The following is a 25,242-nucleotide window of genomic DNA, read 5'->3' on the forward strand; positions in this document are numbered from 1 at the left end:
AGACCGGATTGGAGGAGTTAATCGTATAGTAGTAGGTTGTTATTACCAACGCTTTTCAGTATTTATCCTAATAAACAAACGGACAAACATCAGAAAAAGAAAGAGACATATTAGAGGTTAAAGACATCAAACAGAGTCGGTTGAACTACAGGAAGAACTACAACTTATTATCGCGAGGACCATAAAACTGAGGATAGAGGCTGTAATAAGGATAAATCTAAGCAAGACCAAAGTGATAAGAATCGTTACTTAATCAAATCAGCCACTTCACCCACTGACACCTTAATTTTCGTACTGTTTATTCACGCCTATTCATTAGCTTAGTCTGTGTTTAATTTTGATGCATATTAGATTTCAAAAAATTTTCTTCTGAGTATATCTTTGATTTACCATGTGCTGTGTGCTGCAGACATGTCACAACAGTTCTTTTATTCGATAAAGATACATCCGATCCTTTCTCTTTGAGTAAACTACATTTTAGACAGATCAATAATGTCGAACTCAATGAAGATCATCTTGTTGCCTTGAATATGCTGAGGACTGGCGGAAAGAAAGGCAGCTTAAGAATATCAAATAGGACTTGCGTGAAAAATCACCACCGTCAAATTTTAAAGTTTTAGACTTGAGAAACTTTTTCTGTCAATTCGTATTTCAAAAAAACATGTTTCCCCCATTTTAACATTAAAAATTTATGACGATGTTCCCATGTTGGCGATGGGGAGCCGTCGACTGTACAGTAAATATTAAGTTTTTTATTAATACCAGTAGCAGTCAAAATACAAGCTCTAACGTAGGCCACGTGGATTTTATTACCAGTGTTTACTTGTTACTTTTGTGTGTGGTATTGAAACTGTAAAAACTATTTTTGTAAATCGAATTTTGAATTGTACATGACACGGTTATACGAAAGTGTTACAAAAGAACACATTCGTTTTTTACTTTGTGCTTAAGCACTTTCACACCCTGTCTGCATACACTTCGGATATCCCAAAAAATATTTCCTGCTGGCAGCGACCAGAATGCTTACCGGATTCGTTCTTTCATCTCAACCATTGTAGCAGCTACTCTTTGATAGACAATGTCTTTGAAGCGTCCCATTCTACTATATCAGCCTCTCCCAACTTATCAGCTGCCATTTTTTTAAATTTCAAGTAGGTCTAGACACTAAGAGACCAACAATTGGGATACTGTAGCCAAAACAAGAAACATACTCGATTTTAATAATTCCGAAAGATACGTATTTTTTTATAATTTAAAGGGTCAAGATTTTTACTGGTAAAGTCGAAACAAATTGTGTTTCTTCATAATAGGAAATGCAATACAAAATGCATTCCTTATTACACCAATAAGAAGGAGTATAAGCATATCCATTGTTCTGCAAAAGCTGTGATTCTTTCTTTTTCCTGTTCGGTCCATCACTATCACTAACAGTGCTTTGTTGATATTAACAAATCTGACCACTGAGTTATATCTCTTTTCGTACAAAAAAATATTTTCGAGAACAGTATTCGACACTAATTTTAAAACAACTTCTATCTGAAGTCGTTAAATTCCCGTTTTCTACGAAAAGATTCACACGACAGCTGTAAGACATTCGGTCTTGATATTTGTTGCAAACAACTTTTCAGGTTGCCTCTCATTGTTGCGGTTATTCTGCAAAGGAAATCTTTAGCCTATGAATTTCCGGTATATCTTTCGTGTACATTGTCACCTTTCTGAAGTTATTTACCTGTGTCCTTAACTACGTGAGTTGATGCTGTCGATTACCTAGTAGGCCGAAAACCGCTTGGCAACGAAAATAAACATATCAGAATTTTTTTTCTTTTCGTTCTTAACACAGCGTTTATCCCAAAATGGATTTTGATAGCTTGCAGCAAGGCACAGCGGCTGCAAACGTTTGCAGCATTTTAAATAAGTTTTTTTTTCTGGAGATGGCGACAAACGTAAAAACGTTTCCCGAGTCCTTAATTGCCTACGAAAGTCCTTGTAATATTAATTCGAGCACTGAAGCTTATCGCGAAAACGCATGATTTACTGACATCGATCTCTACAAACAAATGCAAGGTGTTTAATGTACAAGGTGAAAGCAATGGTCGCAACGCACTTCCCTGCGCCACACACCCAAAGTTAGTTCTACATCTATCGATGATTGTGCATTCAAGATAACATTATGCGTCCTCCCTACAGAAAGTCTAGTCACAACTTTTGCTTCACATCCCATACTATCGTACTCTTATTGCTGCCAGTTTCGATTGTTACGCATGATCATCATACTGAAGAAGCTTTTCAGTTATGATATGTATGTAGATACATACATGACGTCCAAAGCCACTTTACGTAACGAAAAAAAAAATAGGAATACTACGTATGAACGAATGTTATGTATTGAGTTCTGTTGTCCAGTTCGTAGATTAAATACCTTTTCCTCCTACTGATGATTAGTAACAATCGAAACTGTTGACGAACAATAATGCTCACTTCGCTCTTCGCCCTCTAGCTTGCGTTCCATGCGGCTCGGTTCCATTTCGGGTTGTTTTATCTGGAAGAGTTAAATGTCCATTAACGTAATAGTGCCGGCAGAGTTACTTGTACATTACCAGTGATACGTGGCAATATGGATAGGTTTATTGCTGTAGAGTTGGCCGATATGGACCTTGCATATTCGAGTGCACTGTTTTTTATCTTTACGTCCTTGGTGACATTCGTTTCAAGAATAATACGCTGTCCTCTGTCGCAAGTACCTGACGTTCCCTTCCTTACAGTGAGGAATGTTCTCAGAGTCTGTATAGCTAATTTGTAGCCTAAAGTTGAATTCGTATCTTGACCGCTGCTCGGTTACCAATAGACAGTTCGGAAATTTCGAGCAGCTGAACTAGTTTACGTTTGAATATTAACAAACTACACTTTTTTGCCTTTGAGGATGTCTCCGGCAGTATGGGACTAAACATTAGGAACAGAAACATCCCTCTGACCAGGACCTACTGCCCATAAAACCATTGTCACAGAGGAACTAAGCAGCTGACTTAGATAGAGCGTGATGATATTCGATAACTGCAATTTCAATAGCTCCGAATTCAGTCATCAGTCAGTTATTGGTTTGATCGATCGCTTGTTCCACCTGTTGCTAAGCGGCAATGAGATTTCGACTCCCCCTTAAACTTTACGTAACATTATAATTTGTTTGGTAAGTCAGCTCGAAGTTAGGAGCAAGGAAAGGCCATACCGTCTATAACGGAGCTAGTAAATCTCTGAATTCAAACCAGTTTTTGAGTTGACGACGATTTTATCTGTTTACTACCTACAGCCGCGAAAGTCAGAGTAAATTCATAGTGGAGAAAATCAATGAAGTTTTTAAATTAAATGTTAGCATTAATGCTACACTTGAACTATCGGTGACGTAGGTTCGCTCGCTTCAGGTCCGGCTAGCGTATCTACCAGATCGCTCCACCTCTGCCGCAGAGACGTGTTAGTTTGACTGCTCTCCGCCAGAGTGCTCTTGCAGTACAATCGCAGCCATACAACGGTAAGGCACAGCGCTACCTCAGACCTCAGAGACACACAAAGGTAAAGGTTGTAGCAGGCATCGCCCGCAAATACGTCTCCTGTAATTGCATATTACTGCACACTGCACAACGACAATCGAAGCTGTCGGATGCTTTTGCTCTGCCTGTGAACGCCTACAAAATTTCCCTTCACGTGTTGGAAGTCCCTGTTAAAGGGTATGCATCACACGACAAAAAAAAAAGTGCTAACGCATGCGCAGGGTGAACTCGAATTGTCAGAATTTCAGAGGTTTTTCTGAGGAACATTTTCTGAGTATATTGTTATAAAGGGCTCGTCGTCTCAGGCGATACGTTCCGGAGTAATTGCCCTTCGTTTTCATTTCTGATCCCCGTTTGTATTAGTATTCCACTGAAAATATCTGCAGAACAGTGTCTCTTCTGAAACAGATTTGTTCCATTCACTCACGGAACGTGCTGTTGACGAACAATAATGCTCAATTCGCTCTTCGCCCTCTAGCTTGCGTGCCATGCGGCTCGGCTCCATCTCAGGTTGTTTTATCCGGCCGAGTTAAATGTCCATTGACGTAATAGTGCCGGCTCTTTTCATAGTTGTATTTTCACGGAAACAAAAAAGGTAGCTAAATTGAATAGATCATAATTATTTTATTATTCTGTAACAATCTGCGGTAGACCACAGGTCCCTTATACCACTTTTTTCTCTTTTTTTTCACAAGCACACTCAGCTCTAACTTCACAGCGATTATATGTACTCCAGACATAGTATTACCGATTCCCCATTATTTATGTTACTGGAAAAGTGCTACCGTCTCTTTCTCCTCAGCTTTCATTGTCCTTTGACCGTCACCATTCAACGGTACTAATTTAACCATTCTGAACAGTGATGTGCAGCTCTGAAACTCACGCGCACACGAGACAAGAAACAATGGCCGGTCACCCATGCCTCAGGAACAGCGACTATTCATCATTCACTCACGCTACGGTTACTCTACCAATTCCCCTACGCACAGCAAATGTTTGTACTTGTTTTTGTTACTTATGTGAAACTTATGCAACCACAACGGAGGGGTATGTGTTGAGAGGCCAGACAAACATGTGGTTCCTGAAGAGGGGCAACAGCCTTTTCAGTTGTTGCAGGGGCAACAGTCTGGATGATTGACTGATCTGGCCTTGTAACATTAACCAAAACGGCCTTGCTGTGCTGGTACTGCGAACGGCTGAAAGAAAGGGGAAACTACAGCCGTAATTTTTCCCGAGGACATGCAGCTTTACTGTATGATTAAATGAGTGTAGCCATGTATGGAAGTGAAACATGGACGATAACTAGTATGGACAAGAAGAGAATAGAAGCTTTCGAAATGTGGTGCTACAGAAGAATGCTGAAGATAAGGTGGGTAGATCACATAACTAATGAGGAGGTATTGAATAGGATTGGGGAGAAGAGAAGTTTATGGCACAACTTGACTAGAAGAAGGGATCGGTTGGTAGGACATGTTTTGAGGAATCAAGGGATCACAAATTTAGCATTGGAGGGCAGCGTGGAGGGTAAAAATCGTAGAGGGAGACCAAGAGATGAATACACTAAGGAGATTCAGAAGGATGTAGGTTGCAGTAGGTACTGGGAGATGAAGAAGCTTGCACAGGATAGAGTAGCATGGAGAGCTGCATCAAACCAGTCTCAGGACTGAAGACCACAACAACAACAATGTGAAATTGGGTCCGTTGAACACGTACTCAGCCACAAAACGTAGAATGGTGTGGGCTGAAAGAGATGCCAGATAATTTAACAGCGCTGACATAATGTACATGCAAAAATGTGTTCAAACTTTAAAATGTATCACACACATACCCGCTGAATTCGTCACATGTCATACTTTGATAACTTTGAAGTCACTGCATAAGCGTTTTTGCGAAGGTACCGAATAAGAAACATACACCGTAAGTTCTACATCTACGTCTCTATGGATACTCTGTAAATCACATCTAAGTGTCTGGCAGAGGCTTCATTGAACTATCTTCGCCGGCCGGAATGGCTGAGCGGTTCTAGGCGCTACAGTCTGGAACCGCGCGACCGTTTCGGTCGCAGGTTCGAATCCTGCCTCGGGCATGGATGTGTGTGATGTCCTTAGGTTAGTTAGGTTTAAGTAGTTCTAAGTACTAGGGGACTGATGAACTCAGAAGTGAAGTCCCATAGTGCTCAGAGCCATTTTTTAGAAGCACCTTCACAGTTCTTTATTATTCCAATCTCGTATATCGCCCGGAAAGAATGAACATCTATATCTTTCCATACGAGCTCTGATTTCCCTTATTTTATCATTGTGATCGTTTCTCCCGATGTAAGCCGGCGTCAACAAAATATTTTCGCATTCGGACGAGAAAGTTGGTGATTGGAATTTCGTGAGAAGATTGCTCCGCAACAAAAACGCCTTTGTTTTAATGATGCCTTTATCAAATTTTGAACGAAAAACTTTTTGTTTATGTTAGTGCACAAAACCAATACTGACTAAAAAACCGAGGTCCCTGTAGGAAAGCAAGGGAATCTGTAAGAGCCACTTGAACGTGGATTCGCAATAAATCCGAAACCACTAGTGGTTAGTTTTAAACCATACTTGTGGGCGATTGCTGTTTCACATTATAAACATTAGAAAAATATAATAAATTCTGTAACTTCATGGCATATTTCGCCAAGAATAGGAATAAGAGAGAATGAGGCACATACGGAGACGTGTCGCCTCATAGAGCAGGTAGTGACTGTGCTGGTAGCAAGCACCCACCCTCTGCAATATACGGAGGTTGACTTGCCAAAAAAATAGCGCGTATGTAGATGCAAAATATGTCAGATGATCAAAATGATCTTCGAATTCCAGCAACACTGTAGCGAAAAAGGCAACCATCAAATTAAATCAGATCGAAGAAATAATAAATTGAGACAGCAATAAATGTACGATTGTGCTATTGTTTTTCATATAGAGGTTTGATGCACTAAAGTTTCTACTAGCACGCTAGCATCTTTTCCGCAGTAGAGACCAACGGATGTGAACTTTCAATCGGCTACAGTGTTACGAAAGTCGGAGTTTCCAGTTGGAGGTGATGCCATAGTGTGAGACTGATTTCCCGCTAGCTAACGGAAGACATTCCTTAAACGCACAACACATACGGGACCACATAATTAAGGAGGTCTGTAGTACAAGGTGCTTTAATTCACCTCGAGAGGTACTGCCAAAACTGCTTTCGGTTGTTCCTGACACTGTACGCATCGCCGCCTGGGTTTCCCGTGACGTCAGTTGGGACTTCCGAAAGTTCAGACAGCATAGCGGTTCTCAAATTTCCTAACTACCTTCGAACGCGATCCGATGTCAGCTACCACCCTAACAAAATTCAGTAATAACTAATCAAACTTTAAACTGATGGAGAAGTGGAACGCAATGATTTACAAATTACGGAAGACAAATAACATTTGGTTAACGTTCAATAATAATGAGAAGTATTTACAAATTGCGGAAGACAAATAATATTGGTTAACGTCCAAATAATAATGACAAGTTTTATCACAAAAAACATAACAAGTCAATTAGATTGTTGTTACTACAGGTTGATCCAGGGAGGGAGAGGACAGGGGAGGAAATCAACCCCCCCCCCCCCCTCCCCCAGCAGCATAATGCTGAAAAAGCCCGGGTCCTCAACCTAAATGTCCTCAGTCTGGTTATTGGTGAAGGAAGCACGATCAACAATTTAAATAAATGATAGTATAAAACAGCTTCAGTGCACTGAAACTATATGTCATTGCCCCCTGTCCTCCTACAGTCCATTCTTGATCCCACCCCTGGCTGGTACTGCTTATTTCCGACTACATTCGGTTTGGTCTCAGCCAATACGTTTCATTAAGTTACGCTTCACGTTCATTCTGTTCATCACTTGTGTTTCCATAACCGGCAACCGGTCTTCCCACTCGTACCATGTAGGGAATGGCTTTTCTCCGTATTAACGGGTACTCGCCACCAACTATTCGCAAAATTATTTCCAGTTCAACCGAAACTCATTTTTTGGGCGTTGTCTTCGCGGAGCCCAAGAAACTGTAGTTTTGCTGGAATTTCACTACCTGAAAATATTCTTCACCCACTGAAAAATAAAGTAAAACCCAGCCATTTTGTCGTCGTTTTTCCAAATCAAGAAAATAAGCGCTAACAATATATAGCAATTGCAGATTGTATTTAATCTGTAAATCAGTTTGATTCATTGCTTGCGTCGAGCATCCGTTTCTGTCGGCAGCTTCAATCTTGCGTTGATAAAGCACCGATATGCAAATAAAACCAGCATCCTTATTTTGAGCTGTCAAACTATTCACTGTATTTCCTTAGAAGCCAAGGTCAAGCGGGTTTATTTCTTGAAGGAAAAAAAAAGCCGTATCAGTTTGGAAAAAAACACGTTATCTTTTACCTTTGCTTGGTCGGCGAGCAAACAACTGACCAGTAAAACGAGGAGCGCGACGAGCTTGCTAGAACCGCACAGCAGTTTCGAATGACGTTGCGCAGCAACCGAACGAGATGGTGCAGTGATTAAACACTGGACGCGTATTCGGGAGAACGGCGGTACGTACCCCCGTCCGGCCATCCACATGTAGGTGCATTTCAGTGATTTTCCTGAATAGCTTAAGACGAATGCTGGGATGGTTGTTTCCTACATCTACATACATATTCCGCAGGCTACCGATCGGTGCGTGGTGGAGGGTACCCTCTACGAGTACTAGTGATTTCCTCTCCCGTTCCTCTCGCAAATAGAGCGAGCGAAAAACGTCTATCTACAGGGTGGTCCATTGATCGTGACCGGGCCAAATATCTCACAACATAAGCGTCAAACGAAAGAACTACAAACAACGAAACTTGTCTAGCTTGAAGAGGGAAACCAGATGGCGCTATGGTTGGCCCACTAGATGGCGCTACCATAGGTCAAACGGACATCAACTGCGTTTTTTTTAAATAGGAACCCCCATTTTTATTACATATTCGTGTAATACGTAAAGAAATATTAATGTTTTACTTGGACCACTTTTTTCGCTTTGTGATAGATGGCGCTGTAATAGTCACAAACATATGGCTCACAATTTTAGGCGAACAGTTGGTAACAGGTAGGTTTTTTAAATTAAAATACAGAACGTAGGTGCGTTTGAACATTTTTTTCGGTTGTTCCAATGTGATACATGTACCTTTGTCAACTTATCATTTCTGAGAACGCATGCTGTTAGAGCGTGATTACCTGTAAATACCACATTAATGCATTAAATGATGTCCGTCAACCTCAATGCATTTGGCAATACGTGCAACGACATTCCTCTCAACAGTGAGTAGTTCGCCTTCCGTAATGTTCGCACATGCATTGACAATGCGCTAATGCATGTTGTCAGCCGTTGTCGGTGGTTCACGATGGCAAATATCCTTCAACTTTCCCCACAGAAAGAAATCCGGGGACGTAAGATCCGGTGAACGTGCGGGCCGTTGTATGATGCTTGGACGACCAATCCACCTGTCATGAAACAGGCTATTCAATACCTCTTCAACCGCACGCCAGTTATGTGCCGGACATCCATCATGTTGAAAGTTCATTGCCATTCTGTCATGCAGTGAAACATCTTGTAGTAACATCAGTAGAGCATTACGTAGGAAATCAGCATACATTCCCACCATTTAGATTGCCATCGATAAAATGGGGCCGGCCGAAGTGGCCGTGCGGTTAAAGGCGCTGCAGTCTGGAACCGCAAGACCGCTACGGTCGCAGGTTCGAATCCTGCCTCGGGCATGGATGTTTGTGATGTCCTTAGGTTAGTTAGGTTTAACTAGTTCTAAGTTCTAGGGGACTAATGACCTCAGCAGTTGAGTCCCATAGTGCTCAGAGCCATTTGAACCATTTGATAAAATGGGGCCCAATTATCCTTCCTCCCATAATGCCGCACCATACATTAACCTTCCAAGGTCGCTGATGTTCCACTTGTCATGGATTTTCCGTTGCACAATAGTGCATGTTATGCCTCTTTACGTTACTGCTGCAGGTCAGTGACGCTTCGTCGTTAAATAGAACGAGTGCAAAAAATCTCTCATCGTCCCGTAACTTCTCTTGTGCCCAGTGGCAGAACTGTACACGACGTTCAAAGTCGTCGCCATGCAATTCCTGGTGCATAGAAATATGGTACGGGTGCAATCGATGTTGATGTAGCATTCTCAACACCGACGTTTTTGAGATTCTCGATTCTCGCGCAGTTTGTCTGCTACTGATGTGCGGATTAGCCGCGACAGCAGCTAAAGCACCTACGTCATCATTTGTTGCAGGTTGTGGTTGACGTTTCACATGTGGCTGAACACTTCCTGTTTCCTTAAATAACGTAACTATCCGGCGAACGGTCCGGACACTTGGATGATGTCGTCCAGGATACCGAGCAGCATACATAGCACGCGCCCGTTGAGCATTTTGATCACAATAGCCATACATCAACACGATATCGACCTTTTCCGCAATTGGTAAACGGTCCATTTTAACACGGGTAATGTATCACGAAGCAAATGCGGTCCGCACTGGCGGAATGTTACGTGATACCACGTACTTATACGTTTGTGGCTATCACAGCACCATCTATCACAAAGTGGAAAAAGTGGTCCAACTAAAACATTCATATTTCTTTGCGTACTACACGAATATGTAATAAAAGTGGGGGTTCCTACTTTTAAAAAAAAACGCAGTTGATATCCGTTTGACGTATGGCAGCGCCATCTAGCGCGCCAACCATAGCGCCATCTGGTTTCCCCCTTCAAGCTAGACGAGTTTCGTTCTTTGTAGTTTTTTCGTTTGATGCTTATTTCGTGAGATATTTGGCCCGGTCACTATCAATGGACCACCCTGTATATGCATCCGTGTGAGTCCTAATTTCCAGTATCTTTCGTTCGTGGTCCTTAGATGAAACATATGTTGGTGTTAGTAGAATCGTGTTGTGTGAATCTACCGGTAACAAATCAAGCAGCCCGCCTCTGATTTGCTTCATGTTTTCTTTTAACCCGACGTGGTGGGGATCCTAAACACTCCAAGAGTACTCAAGAACGTCTCGCACTAATGTCCTACACGCGCGATGAATCGCACTTTCCCAAAATTCTCCCAATAAACCGAAGTCGACAGTTCGCCTTTCCAGCCACAATCCTCACACGCTCGTTCCATTTCGTGTCGCTTTCCAGCGTTAGGCCCAGAAATTTAAACGTTTTGACACGTGTGCTCTCGCTGCCACCTCGCTGCTTTTTCTTTGGCCGATGCGTGATAATTTAGTCACGACGAAGTACATTTGTAGCGACTGTTGCCTCGCCGACGTTGTTTACATACGCCTGCGAAATAAGTAAGACATTTGCTCCTTCTTTATATATTCATAATAAAAAAGATAAAGTTACTTAGTAACATAACAGTCAGGTGTGACTGAAACTGCTGATACCTGAGGAGGTTCATCCTTCGGCGATCTCCTTGGCCTTCCCACACATGGTTTAGTTTTGGCTACATGCATCTTACTAAAATCAAGTCCGTAGACGTGAATATTTTGACATAACGCCACACATAATGCCACTGGTTTTAAAACATATACGCCTTGATTAGAATCAAGAAGTTGTTGTCGTAATGCAAATGACTAGCGATACTCCTGCTTTGATTACATCTACATCTACATGATTACTCTGCAATTCACATTTAAGTGCTTGGCAGAGGGTTCATCGAACCACAATCATACTATCTCCCTACCATTCCACTCCCGAACAGCGCGTGGGAAAAAGGAACACCTAAACCTTTCTGTTCGAGCTCTGATTTCTCTTGTTTTATTTTGATGATCGTTCCTAACTATGTAGGTTGGACTCAACAAAATATTTTCGCATTCGGAAGAGAAAGTTGGTGACAGAAATTTCGTAAATAGATCTCGCCGCGACGAAAAATGTCTTTGCTTTAATGACTTCCATCCCAACTCGCGTATCATATCTGCCACACTCTCTCCCCTATTACGTGATAATACAAAACGAGCTGCCCTTTTTTGCACCCTTTCGATGTCCTCCGTCAATCCCACCTGGTAAGGATCCCACACCGCGCAGCAATATTCTAACAGAGGACGGACGAGTGTAGTGTAAGCTGTCTCTTTAGTGGACTTGTTGCATCTTCTAAGTGTCCTGCCAATGAAACGCAACCTTTGGCTCGCCTTCCCCACAATATTATCTATGTGGTCTTTCCAACTGAAGTTGTTCGTAATTTTAACACCCAGGTACTTAGTTGAACTGACAGCCTTGAGAATTGTACTATTTATCGAGTAATCTAATTCCAACGGATTTCTTTTGGAACTCATGTGGATCACCTCACACTTTTCGTTATTTAGCGTCAACTGCCACCTGCCACACCATACAGCAATCTTTTCTAAATCGCTTTGCACCTGATACTGATCTTCGGATGACCTTGCTAGACGGTAAATTACAGCATCATCTGCGAACAACCTAAGAGAACTGCTCAGATTGTCACCCAGGTCATTTATATAGTTCAGGAACAGCAGAGGTCCCAGGACGCTTGCCGGCCGAAGTGGCCGTGCGGTTAAAGGCGCTGCAGTCTGGAACCGCAAGACCGCTACGGTCGCAGGTTCGAATCCTGCCTCGGGCATGGATGTTTGTGATGTCCTTAGGTTAGTTAGGTTTAACTCGTTCTAAGTTCTAGGGGACTTATGACCTCAGCAGTTGAGTCCCATAGTGCTCAGAGCCATTTTTTTGAACCAGGACGCTTCCCTGGGGAACACCTGATATCACTTCAGTTTTACTCGATGATTTGCCGTCTATTACTACGAACTGCGACCTTCCTGACAGGAAATCACGAATCCAGTCGCACAACTGAGACGATACCCCATAGGGCCGAAGCTTGATTAGAAGTCGCTTGTGAGGAACGGTGTCAAAGGCTTTCCGGAAATCCAGAAACACGGAATCAACTTGAGATCCCCTGTCGATAGCGGCCGTTACTTCGTGCGAATAAAGAGCTAGCTGCGTTGCACAAGAACGATGTTTTCTGAAACCATGCTGATTACGTATCAATAGATCGTTCCCTTCGAAGTGATTCATAATGTTTGAATACAGTATATGCTCCAAAACCCTACTGCAAACCGACGTCAATGATATACGTCTGTAGTTCGATGGATTACTCCCACTACCCTTCTTAAACACTGGTGCGACCTGCACAATTTTCCATGGCGAATAAAGTTTGTGACACGGTTCTTCGAATCTTGAGCATCCCAGTATCACATGGTTGAGATTCGCAGGTCCATATGGACGAGCTACACAGAGCAGAGATGTCAATTTTTGCACCCTGTACAGACGTGGTGAGTATCCCAATATGATGCGAGTTTTTGCAGAAGTTTGGCGTTTCCATTACCGGCGAAATGTTGATTTTTTCCCGGCGGTATTCGAAGCAACAGTCTCTAAACTGTTCGTCATCCTATCAGCGAGGGAAATGGCCACTTAAGTGCGACAACGCTCAACATACCCTGCTGCCGATGCGCAGCAAGACGCGAATGTTGGACAAGTGGGGGCAAGTGTGAGAAGACGAACAGCTGCCGCCCTTCACACTGGGAACTGGCTCGCTGACTAATGAGGCCGGACCACACTGTGTTTTGCGTGCTGTCAGCGGCATTTGTCTCGCGCTCGCCACAGCCGTCTTGGCAAGCGCGTGACGAGGAATTTAATTAGCACCACTGCCGCGCCCGAAATAGGGGCGCCCCGGCGCGCAACAGGTGGGAGAGGGGCGGGTCTGCGTGATGACAGAGGCGGCGTGAACCGGGAGACACGCGACAGCGTTGCGTAACCTACCTTTCATTGAATTTCGGCGGACTCGCCATAGCCGCCTCAGTAGCTTTGTGTTCCATCCTCCGCTGCCACTACCCACATTAATGACTGGAGATACTTTGGCACAGATACGAGGACACTGAACGGCGTACTGCTCTACGTCTCTGCTTTGTGTTACTACTGGACTTCGTGTTATTGTTGCCAGTGAAGTAGTGCGGAAATAGTGTTGCCAAACGAATAATGACGGATTCAGAATGAGATTTTCACTCTGCATCGGAGTGTGCGCTGGTATGAAACATCGTGGCAGATTAAGTTTGGAAGGTAGGAGACGAGGTACTGGTGGAAGTAAAGCTGTGAGGACGGGGCGTGAGTCGTGCTTGGGTAGTCAATTGGAAGAGCACTTGCCTGTGAAACGCATAGGTCCCGAGTTTGAGTCTCGGTCCGGCACACAGTTTTAATCTGCCAAGAAGTTTCAATGACGGAGTCGTCTGCTAAAATCGGAAGTTAATCATGCGTCCTCGAGATCACTCATTTTCTAAAGGATTTATCTTCATATTATTGCTTGCTTTGTTTTGATGACTTGTTGCGGAGGTTGCACGAAAGCTTGCACACATGTCATGTAAGTGATTTCCTACGAAAACAGTCAAATATACGAAAGCAATAAATTATTTAGTTTTTTTGAAATCTAGACAACAAAGACACCAACACCGTACCTAAATATGAGCGCAAGTTCGTTAAATAACTTTCATTTTGGATGTATACAAAGTAGTCAGAAACAGTCTGAGAAGCTGGTAAGGCTGTTGTAGGCTAGGCAGTGCTGAGAAATAACTGTTACGAAAAAAATTCTATACGTAGCTCCGTTTCCGAGTTTACTAGCAATGAAGTTAGCCAATCTGGCCGTTGCGCGCTCAAATTCCAGCGGACCGACGGAAACAGTAGTCAGAATGAGATTTTCACTCTGCAGCGGAGTGTGCGCAAATCAGCGCACATTATGCTGCAGAGTGAAAATCTCATTCTGGAGACATCCCACAGGCTGTGGCTAAGCCATGTCTCCGCAGTATCCTTCCTGTCAGGAGTGCTAGTTCTGCAAGGTTCGCAGGAGAGCTTCTGTAAAGTTGGGAAGGTAGGAGACGAGGTACTGGCAGAACTAAAGCTGTGAGAACGGAGCGTGAGTCGTGCTTGGGTAGCTCAGTTGATAGAGCACTTGCCCGCGAAAGGCAAAGGTCCCGAGTTCGAGTCTCGGTGGGGAATACAGTTTTAATCTGCCAGGAAGTTTCAACAGTAAGGGGTGTCTGTCGTTCTCATACTGTAGATGCTAGCGCACGAGTGTGCTCGGCCTTTGGCTCGGTTTTGATCCTTACTACCGTCCTATGTCCAACTTTTGTATCGCTCTGTTGTTCGTTTCCAGGAAAACAAACAAAGCACACTTTTGGCAACACCGTCTGTGCTGCGCCGCTTGAATTTGCGCGCGCCTGATTGGCTAACTTCAGTACTAATTAACTCGGAAACCGTGCAACGTGTTAATTTTGTCTTAACAGTTATTTCTCAGCTAAGTCTACCCTGAAACCCCCTCGCAAGTCTTTTGACTGTTTCTGACCACACTATATATACCTTTCTCCAGTTGAAGTTAGCCTATCCAAGGAGAAAAATTGTTTTTGTATGCTATTTGTTTTTTGGTACACAGAAGTAAAACAAAAGAGAAACGATAAAGTAAGAAGTGCATCGTAAATATTGTAAATAATGTTTGAGACGTTTTGTAGGTAGTAAAAGTCGATGTCTTGAAATTCTCTGACGACATTTTTCCTATTCTTCCTGCCCAGCAGATCATCTTACCAACCTCGCATTGGTTATTAATGCACTCTACTACTATTACAAATTTGTTAAAGCTGATACTAAGCACACTGGACAAAGAGTTATTCATCCCCATGCTAAATCACACTAATACCTCCAGCTTTGATAAAAAAAATAACGCTACCCATTTTATGTGAATTAAGATCGGCAAATTTAGCGAATTAGTGCAGCTCTGTAAACACGGCTGTCGTCTTGAAAGCCGGGAGTGTTCAAAACATACTCACCATGAAGATGTAGAAGAAAGGGTTTCACTTGCTCACCGAAAATGTTGAAATAAGCTTTGAGTTTTTCTTCACGGTTATATGAATGAGTGGGTTCGAATCACAGTACACAAAACACCCCCAAAACATCACACAACCATCGATGTCCTGAACTGCACCCGCTACGTACAGCGTTTTAAATGCCACATCGGGCCGTCTGTGCACTTGACACTTTGCATCATTTGACAAGAGGCAAAAACGCGACTCACTGAATCACACTACACGTCTCCGGGCAGGCTCTATCCAATTGCTCTGTAGTTGGCCCAATGACGACGTTTGGTTTCGCGCGCCAATTGAGCAACGGTCATTTATGAGGTATCCGACTCCAAACGTCCAGTTCATGCAGTTCCCTTCGCAGTGGTCGCCCAAAGACTGGCTGAAATGGACCCGCATTCACACCACCAATTCATGTCGAATTTTAAACCAATTGTCATTGCCAAGGGATGTCAGTCACCTCCGGCCATTGTCACTTGGCAACTTTTTTCAGGCACTGTCTTACCCTGTGTTACATAATAGCAAGTAGCGCATCATTCCTTGTAGTCCGGGTTGATACACCAATAAAATGGAGAACTTCTATCACTGTGAGGTCATCAGCATGTGAAAAGACGGTAGCTCCTTCCTCCCATTCTGTCACGTCTCTACGTCGACTCATCTTGCTGCGCGCTGATTGCATACACTTAGCTGGGACATGCACACCAATTAACTGCCATCACTTACGATTTCTACATCTTCAGCGTTCCAAAGCGACCAGTGTGCTCCGTTCAAGAGACTGATTAATATTTTACCCAGTGAGCGTATATTGCGGGCTGTCCCTCATGACCTGAATTTCACCATTCAGTGCTGGTCTGAGCTGTGGCTCACGAGAACTTGTGACGTCACATTAGTCGGCTTGTCCGCCACACTTCGCGAATGTTCGGCTACGCGTAGGACCGACGGCAAATCAATAATTGAAAGGGTGCGCACTAAAGGGCTTAATTTAGTCGAGTGCTATCGAGAGCTCGGATGCATTTAAACGCGCAGTCAAGAATTATTAAAGTTGTCTGAAATAGATACACAAAAGAATCATGACATTTAGCTGTAAGTGCGCATCGATTTACATCAATGGGGAAAGTTGGAAATTTGTGCTGAACTGGTATTCGAACCCGAGTCTCCTGCTCGTTAGGCAGATCCTCTGACCATTGGACACAGTGAGCGTGGCAACTGCACGGAGCACCCTAGCACGCCTCCCGTCCGACCCAAATTCTCAACTTCCCCCATACACTACTGACGTAATGCCCTTGCCCATTATCCCCTTATCTCGCGGCGTTTCGGCGATTCCCATGACAGTTCGAGTGTGGTGTGCATCAGCACTGCAGGGATCACTGGCGAGTCTCGTCTTAATTACACGTGCGGTGTCTGTTCTTTCTGACATGGAAGAGCGTATGATCTAGTTACTAGTTCCCCGCTGGAGACGGCTGCTGGCACTATTGTCTACCGTGTCACGTGCTGTTACGTCCGCACCGCGACCTGTCGTTCTCGTAGGTCTCGGTCTGAGCGATGCGACGCTGTGTTGACACTCCGTCTAGTGTGAGCACACACCGCCGTTTAACAGTGACATTTCATCCCGTTCAGCTCTGTTGATTTCCACTGTATATCGACGATGACTGGAATACTCTCTTTCAAATTCTGAAGGTGGCAGGGGTAAAATATAGAGAGCGAAAGGCTATTTACAATTTGTATAGAAACCAAATGGCAGTTATAAGAGTTGAGGGGCATGAAAGGGAAGCAGTGGTTGGGAAGGGAGTGAGACAGGGTTGTAGCCTCTCCCCGATGTTATTCAATCTGTATATTGAGCAAGCAGTGAAGGAAACAAAAGAAAAATTCGGAGTAGGTATTAAAATCCATGGAGAAGAAATAAAAACTTTGTGGTTCGCCGATGACATTGTAATTCTGTCAGAGACAGCAAAGCACTTGGAAGAGCAGTTGAACGGAATGGACAGTGTCTTGAAAGGCAGATATAAGATGAACATCAGCAAAAGCAAAACGAGGATAATGGAATGTAGTCGAATTCAGTCGGGGGATGTTGAGGGTATTAGATTAGGAAATGAGACACTTAAAGTAGTAAAGGAGTTTTGCTATTTGGGGAGCAAAATAACTGATGATGGTCGAAGTAGAGAGGATATAAAATGTAGACTGGCAATGGGAAGGAAAGCGTTTCTGAGGAAGAGAAATTCGTTGACATCGAGTATAGATTTAAGTGAAAGTATTTGCATGGAGTGTAGCCATGTATGGAAGTGAAACATGGACGATAAATAGTTCAGACAAGAAGAGAATAGAAGCTTTCGAAATGTGGTGCTACAGAAGAATGCTGAAGATTAGATGGGTAGATCACATAACTAATGAGGAGGTATTGACTAGAATTGGGTAGAAGAGAAATTTGTGGCACAACTTGACTAGAAGAAGGGATCGGTTGGTAGGACATGTTCTGAGGCATCAAGGGATCACCAATTTAGTATTGGAGGGCAGCATGGAGGGTAAAAATCGTAGAGGGAGACCAAGAGATGAATACACTAAGCAGATTCAGAAGGATGTAGGTTGCAGTAGGTACTGGGAGATGAAGAAGCTTGCGCAGGATAGAGTAACGTGGAGAGCTGCATCAAACCAGTCTCAGGACTGAAGACCACAACAACAACAACATCGACGTTGAGCGTATCAAAGAACATATTACGGCACGTATTTCTGCATCCTCCATCCGTGACGGCCGAAGTTACTGAACAACCTAGATCGCGAACAGAAGACCTCCACCTCAGGAAAAGATGCTCTACGTCCCCGTGTAAAGCGACAAAGTGTGGGCGGCGGTCTGTGTCGGAGGAGCGTCTGAGTATTCTTGGGAGACAGGAAGCTGAGGGCTCCGACGGTCGCTATCAGTGCGGGGGCGGCGGGGGCGGGCAGCCCGAGTGACAAACCTGGTTCTGCGATAAGGGGCGGCAGCGGGCCCCTGCAACTCCCGCCCCTGCCCCACTGGGGGCGGCAGATCTGGCCCAACGAGGCCTCTGCAGAGCCGTGCTGTCCCTAATGACCAGCTATACTACAAAAACAGCCCAAGTGGCGCTTTCACTGCAACACTGCTCCGCCATTCGCCCCTGTCATAGTCCGTGTCCTTGTCAAAGGCCTTTCCTCTGAGCAGCAGGTATTTTCTTCCGCGGATTCTGCAAAATGCGGAACATTTTCGTGGCACCTTCCGAGACGTCTGGAACGACTGTCAACACGCGATACAATCATCTCGAATTTTTTAAAGCTCTGTATTCTAGCTTACATGAAATGTGACTAACAGGATGCAACACCTAAAAACCATGGTTATTCATTTGTGTTTACTCGGGTATGTCTCACCACAATTGTAGCGTCCTCAGCAAGTATGACAAAAATTCTATGTGTATCCTTTATGTGGAGTTTAATTTATTCCCCAAATAGAAGCAAGGAAGGAAGACTGGTTTAATGTTCCGCCGATATCGAAATCATTAGAGACGAAGCACACGCTGGGATTGTGTCAAGGAGGGGGAACGATATCGGCCGCACCCTTTCAAAGGAACCATCCCGGCATTTGGCTGGAGCGCGATTTAGGGAAATCACGGAAAAGCTAAATCTGGATTGCCGTACGCGGGTTGAAACCGTTGTCCCCCAAAACACGAGTCCAGTGTGCTAACGACTGCGCCACCTCGCTCGTTAAGTAGCCAGGCACGGCGATCTCTCTTTCATTTGTGCCTTGATAATGACGAGCAGTTCACCTGTCGAAATACTCACGGTTATCGAGGGATGAAAACGGGCTGTGTCTTTTTCCAAAGAAGCAGTCACGGTATGCTGTTTAATCTAAATGTAGACCATAAGTCGGTGATTTTAGAGACAGTCCTCCTTAATAATGCGATGCACTGTCGCAACCATTCCGCCATGCTCTGTGAAGTGCATGGCGCAGGGTATTTCCGATTGCATCGCGTTCCACTTGCGTCTGGAGCGCGAGAAGTGGATTGTATACATGTTTCTGTGCGCTGTGTACACTGACCAGTCCAACCCTTGTGGTTCCTGTGGGGGCTCTAATACACACCTGGATTCCTCACTTAAATTTCTAAGCAGGATTTCGCCGGATTTGACAAGCCTTGTTGCTGTTATTTGTTAACGTCCAATGCCCACTATTAGTCCTATTTACTACGTGTCCCACACACTTTGGCGTTTCTGTAATGGGACACACAAATGTTCTGTAACAAGTCTCCTTTCCAGACTTACTGCGTTTCTGCAGTATCCTACCATTGCCTCCTTTGTTACTTTTACTGACCCTATGTGGATTATTCCACTTCATACCCACGAAAATCCTCACTGACAGGTAATTGTATGAATTCACTGATTGCCATTATAATGTATTGGTATTTTAGTCTCATTACGTTAAACGTTCTGAGCATCTAAAGGAAGTTTCCGATATTTGTACCACTATCTGGATGTAATCATTCTTTCCTCAGATAGTACTTCATTGCAGATACTGCATCATTCGCAAAATGTCTGGGGAACCTACTAATATTGCCGGCCAGGTAACTGACATACACGCTGAGGTAACGGAAGTGCCGGCCGTTGTGACCGAGCGGTCCTAGGCGCTTCAGTCCACAACCACGCTGCTGCCACGGTCGCAGGTTCGAATCCTGCCTCGGGCATCGCTGTGTGTGATGTCGTTAGGTTAGTTAGGTTTAAGGGGCTCCGGAAAGGCTCAAAATTATGAAAAGTTCAATTTTTACTTTTTTGCGTTTTCTGAATCTGCAGACTATTACCTTTTAATAGATATATAATTTATTCAATTCCGAAGACTACAACTATTTTTAAATACGTTTTACATGGGCGTGACCCACTGTGGCGCTGTTAAATTGCTGTCAAATGGTGTTATTATTAACGTCCGTGTTCATCAGGTACATTTTAGTAATGTGAGATAAAGTATGTGTTGTGGCTAACTTGTGATGGTTCAATATATATCGCTGGTGTGATTGTCGATTGTTTCATGTTTATTTACTCTTTCGTTATCTCGAAAATATTCGTAATTAATTCTGTTTCTTGAGTCTCTGTTTTGTTGAAGTATAATAATGAGTAAAAGTAATTAGAAATCCTCTGAAGGCTTTTAAGAAAAGGAGAAATGTTGGAAAGCCAAAGGTATGTGTTATTACTGTAAACAATAAAGACGATAACCAAGTGAGTGAACCTAACCTCTCAAGTACACCTGCCCATAGCAGTCAAAGTGGGAAAGAAAATACTTCACAGAAGAAGCTTGGTTCAATGAGTGAAAACTATGAATGTTTTGTGGGCGAATCGGATGTGAATGAAATATTTGATATGTCGGTTCTCAAAGGAATTTTTTCAAACTGTGTAAGATGTATTCATTGTAGTGAAGTTGGTCTGGAACTCTCCATAATAAAGCACGTAGGACTTGCTAGTGAAATACAACTGAAATGTGATAAGTGTTCATACATGACCACCTTTTGGAACAGTGTTGCAGTAACTGCAACTGAAGAAAATGGTAGCAAAATCTACGAACACAACAACGAGCGATGCTTGCTTTAGACAAGGAACGCCTTCGGGCTGCAGACAGGGCTGTAAAGAGTCTAGAAATACAAGCAAGAGTAAACAGGAGGAGGAACAAGAGGAAGCTGGAGGAGGAGTTTGCAGAGGATGAAGATAATCCATCCTATGGACCTGGAATGCACTAAAAAGTTAATCCAATCTTTGTCGCTCGATTCCCAAAACTTTTATTTTCTCATACTAATTACATGTTTTCTAAGGATCTTCCGAACATATTTGTTTCAAACTTTCAGTAAATGTTACACAGTACCTTCTGCATAATTTAACACAGCCTTTTTCCAAAAAACTGTATATTTTTGAATATATAAATAAAAAATTGCAAAAAAATGTTGTGAATTTTCATTACAATTGAAAAAAAAATCATCTTTAATAACTGAACTAAAATTTTGTAAAATCCCTGAGTTAAGTTGTAGCCCATGTTCCAATAAATAATCTGTAAAACGTTCAACTTCCTACCTCAAATACTTTGTGAGGAAAGATGTAATTTATAAGCGTTATTTTAACATTGCAAGTATAGGGCGTTCCGGAGCCCCTTAAGTAGTTCTAAGTTCTAGGGGACTGATGGCCTCAGATGTTAAGTCCCATAGTGCCTAGAGCCATTTGAACCATTTTTGTAACAGAAGTCACGTGATACCTCCTAATACAGTGTCGAGCCTCCAGTGCAGCAGCTGCATGCGGCATCGACTCAACAAGTTGTTGGACGTCCCCTGCAGCAATACTGAGCTGTGCTGCCTCTACAGCCGTCCATAATTGCGAAAGTGTTGCCGGTGCAGGATGTTGCGCACTGAATGACGACTCGATTATGCCCCTTAAATGTCCGAAGGAATTCAAGTTGGGCGATCTGGGTGGCCAGATCATTCGCTCAAATTATCCAGAATGTTCTTCAAACCAGTCGCGACCAACTGTGGCCCGGTGACATGGCACGTTATCGTACACGAAATTTGCATCGTGAAGCCCATGAATGGCTGCAAATCGTCTCCAGGTAGTTGCAAGTAACCATTTACGGTCCACGACCGGTTCTTTGCGACTCCATGTAACATAGCCCACAACATTATGGGGCACAAACAACTTGCACAGAGCCTTGTTGACGACATTGGTCCAGGACCTCGTGGAGTCTGCGCCTCACTCGAACTCTACCATCAGCTCTTACCGACTGAAGCCGGACTCTTCTGACCTGGCTACGGTTTTCCAGTCGTCTACTGTCCAGCTTTTCGCGGATGATGCTGTAGTATACAGAGAAGTTGCAGCGTTAGAAAATTGCAGCGAAATGCAGGAAGATCTGCACCGGATAGGCACTTGGTGCAGGGGGTGGCAACTGACCCTTAACATAGACAAATGTAATGTATTGCGAATACATAGAAAGAAGAATCCTTTATAGTATGATTATACAGGGTGATTCAAAAAGAATACCACAACTTTAAAAAAGTGTATTTAATGAAAGAAACATAATATAACCTTCTGTTGTACATCATTACAAAGAGTATTTAAAAAGGTTTTTTTTTCACTCAAAAACAAGTTCAGAGATGTTCAATATGGCCCCCTCCAGACACTAGAGCAATATCAACCCGATACTCCAACTTGTTCCACACTCTCTGTAGCATATCAGGCGTAACAGTTTGGATAGCTGCTGTTATTCCTCATTTCAAATCATCAATGGTGGCTGGGAGAGGTGGCCGAAACACCATATCCTTAACATACCCCCATAAGAAAAAAACGCAGGGGGTAAGATCAGGGCTTCTTGGAGGCCAGTGATGAAGCGCTCTGTCACGGGCTGCCTGGCGGCCGATCCATCGCCTCGGGTAGTTGACGTTCAGGTAGTTACGGACAGATAAGTGCCAATGTGGACTCTCCATACAGTTGATTGTGGAATTTGCAGCTCTCTGCTAGCACTGCGAGTCGATTTTCCTGGGCTGCGAACAAATGCTTGCTGGATGCGTGCTACACTTTCATCACTCGTTCTCGGCCGTCCAGAACTTTTCCCTTTGCACAAACACCCATTCTCTGTAAACTGTTTATACCAACGTTTAATACACCACCTATCAGGAGGTTTAACACCATATTTCGTTCGAAATGCACGCTGAACAACTGTCGTCGATTCACTTCTGCCGTACTCAATAACACAAAAAGCTTTCTGTTGAGCGGTCGCCATCTTAGCATCAACTGACGCTGACGCCTAGTCAACAGCGCCTCATGCGAACAAATGTACAACTAAATGAAACTTTATAGCTCCCTTAATTCGGCGACAGATAGTGCTTAGCTCTGCCTTTTGTCGTTGCAGAGTTTTAAATTCCTAAAGTTGTGGTATTCTTTTTGAATCACTCTGTATGATAGCGGAACAAACACTGGTAGCAGTTACTTCTGTAAAATATCTGGGAGTATGCGTACGGAACGATTTGAAGTGGAATCATCATATAAAATTAATTGTTGGTAAGGCGGGTGCCAGGTTGAGATTCATTGGGAGAGTCCTTAGAAAATGTAGTTCATCAACAAAGGAGGTGGCTTACAAAACACTCGTTCGACCTATACTTGAGTATTGCTCATCAGTGTGGGATCCGTACCAGGTCGTGGTTGACAGAGGAGATAGAGAAGATCCAAAGAAGAGCGGCGCGTTTCGTCACAGGGTTATTTGGTAAGCGTGATAGCGCTACGGAGATGTTTAGCAAACTCAAGTATCAGACACTGCAAGAGAGGCGCTCTGCAACGCAGTGTAGCTTGCTGTCCAGGTTTCGAGAGGGTGCGTTTCTGGATGAGGTACAGAACATATTGTTTCCCCCTACTTATACCTCCCGAGGAGATCACGGATGTAAAATTAGAGAGATTAGAGCGCGCACGGAGGCTTTCCGGCAGTCGTTCTTACCACGAACCGTACGCGACTGGAACAGGAAAGGGAGGTAATGACAGTGGCACGTAAGGTGCCCTACGCCACACACCGTTGGGTGGCTTGCGGAGTATAAATGTAGATGTAGATGTAGACATAGTCACGAGTCCAAGAGAGGCGCTGCAAGCGATGCCTTGCTGATAGCAAAGGCACTCGCGTCGCTTGTCTGCTTCCAGAGCCCATTAACAGGAAGTCCGCCTTACTGCCCTAACGGATACGTTTGCCGTACGTCCCAAAGAGTTGCATAGTTGTCTGTTTGCACTGGCTGTCTACTGGCATCACTCTCTTCACGCTATGACTGACAGGTAAGAGGTTCAAGGTTGGAGACAGGCAAGAGCCTGCTACCTTCACAAGCATCCTGCGTAATGAAGTATTGTGGTAGGTCATACCGACCTTCGACTGCTTTGCCTTGTCCCTCGGGCGCGCACCCATGACATGCGACCTCGCTCCGCCTGCCTACGGTTCTGCGTGTTCCGGAGCTGCCGTAGTCCGCCGCCCGCTGCGGCCGCGACTTTCCGGCAGGTGGACAGGGCAGGCGGTGCACATTTCCTGCCCGCTGTGTGGCGCTTCCCGTCGCTTCCTGTGGGGCCAAGTGCGAACGTCCGTTTCCGCTGTGTGCTGGCTGCCGCAGACTCACGTGCCTCACGCGGACGAGTAAACTGTTTTGAAACGGAGCTAAAGTGAAGGCGCTGGAAACACATCTTAAGAAACAATGTAGGAGTCTTATATCAGTCACGCCTACACTTCTTGCTGTCCGCCCCGATACCTGAGTGCAGCCGGCACGGTAGCTCAGCGTGTTCGGTCAGAGGATTAGCTGCCCTCTTTAATAAAAAAAAACTGAGTTAATCGATGAACAACGAACTTAAATGGGTGTCTTACGACGTCCGCCGCAAACAGATGCAACGAACGAAAGCGAACAAAATGAGATTTAAAAAAAAAACTGGTCAGCGTGACGGATTGCCGTCCTACGGGCCCGGGTTCGATTCCCGGCTGGGTCGGGGATTTTCTCCGCTCAGAGACTGGGTGTTGTGTTGCCTTCATCATCATTTCATCGCCATCCGGCCCGCAGGTCGCCCAATGTGGCGTCGAATGTAGTAAGACCTGCACCAATGCGAGCGGACCTACCCCGTAAGGGGCCTCCCGGCCAATGACGCCGAACGCTCATTCCCATCACACTGCTTGCCGTTAAAATTTCCAACATTATGAAAACGATGTACAGCAAAGGAGCAAGTTAGGGTACTACTTGCTTAGATACGCAAATGAGTCTCAATTCAGCCCAACTGCACAAATAGGTACATTTCTATTTTTTGTACCTTATG

The 25,242-nt window shown here is 44.1% G+C and overlaps 1 protein-coding gene across 1 annotated transcript in view; it reads left to right on the forward strand.

The window, feature by feature from the left end:
• Window positions 1–25,242, forward strand: part of LOC124786696 (titin-like) — a 459,967-nt gene that overhangs the window by 180,573 nt on the left and 254,152 nt on the right. The gene's annotated exons all lie outside the window — the stretch shown is intronic.

This window comes from Schistocerca piceifrons, chromosome 1 (assembly GCF_021461385.2).
Source record: "Schistocerca piceifrons isolate TAMUIC-IGC-003096 chromosome 1, iqSchPice1.1, whole genome shotgun sequence".
Lineage (NCBI taxonomy): Eukaryota > Metazoa > Arthropoda > Insecta > Orthoptera > Acrididae > Schistocerca > Schistocerca piceifrons.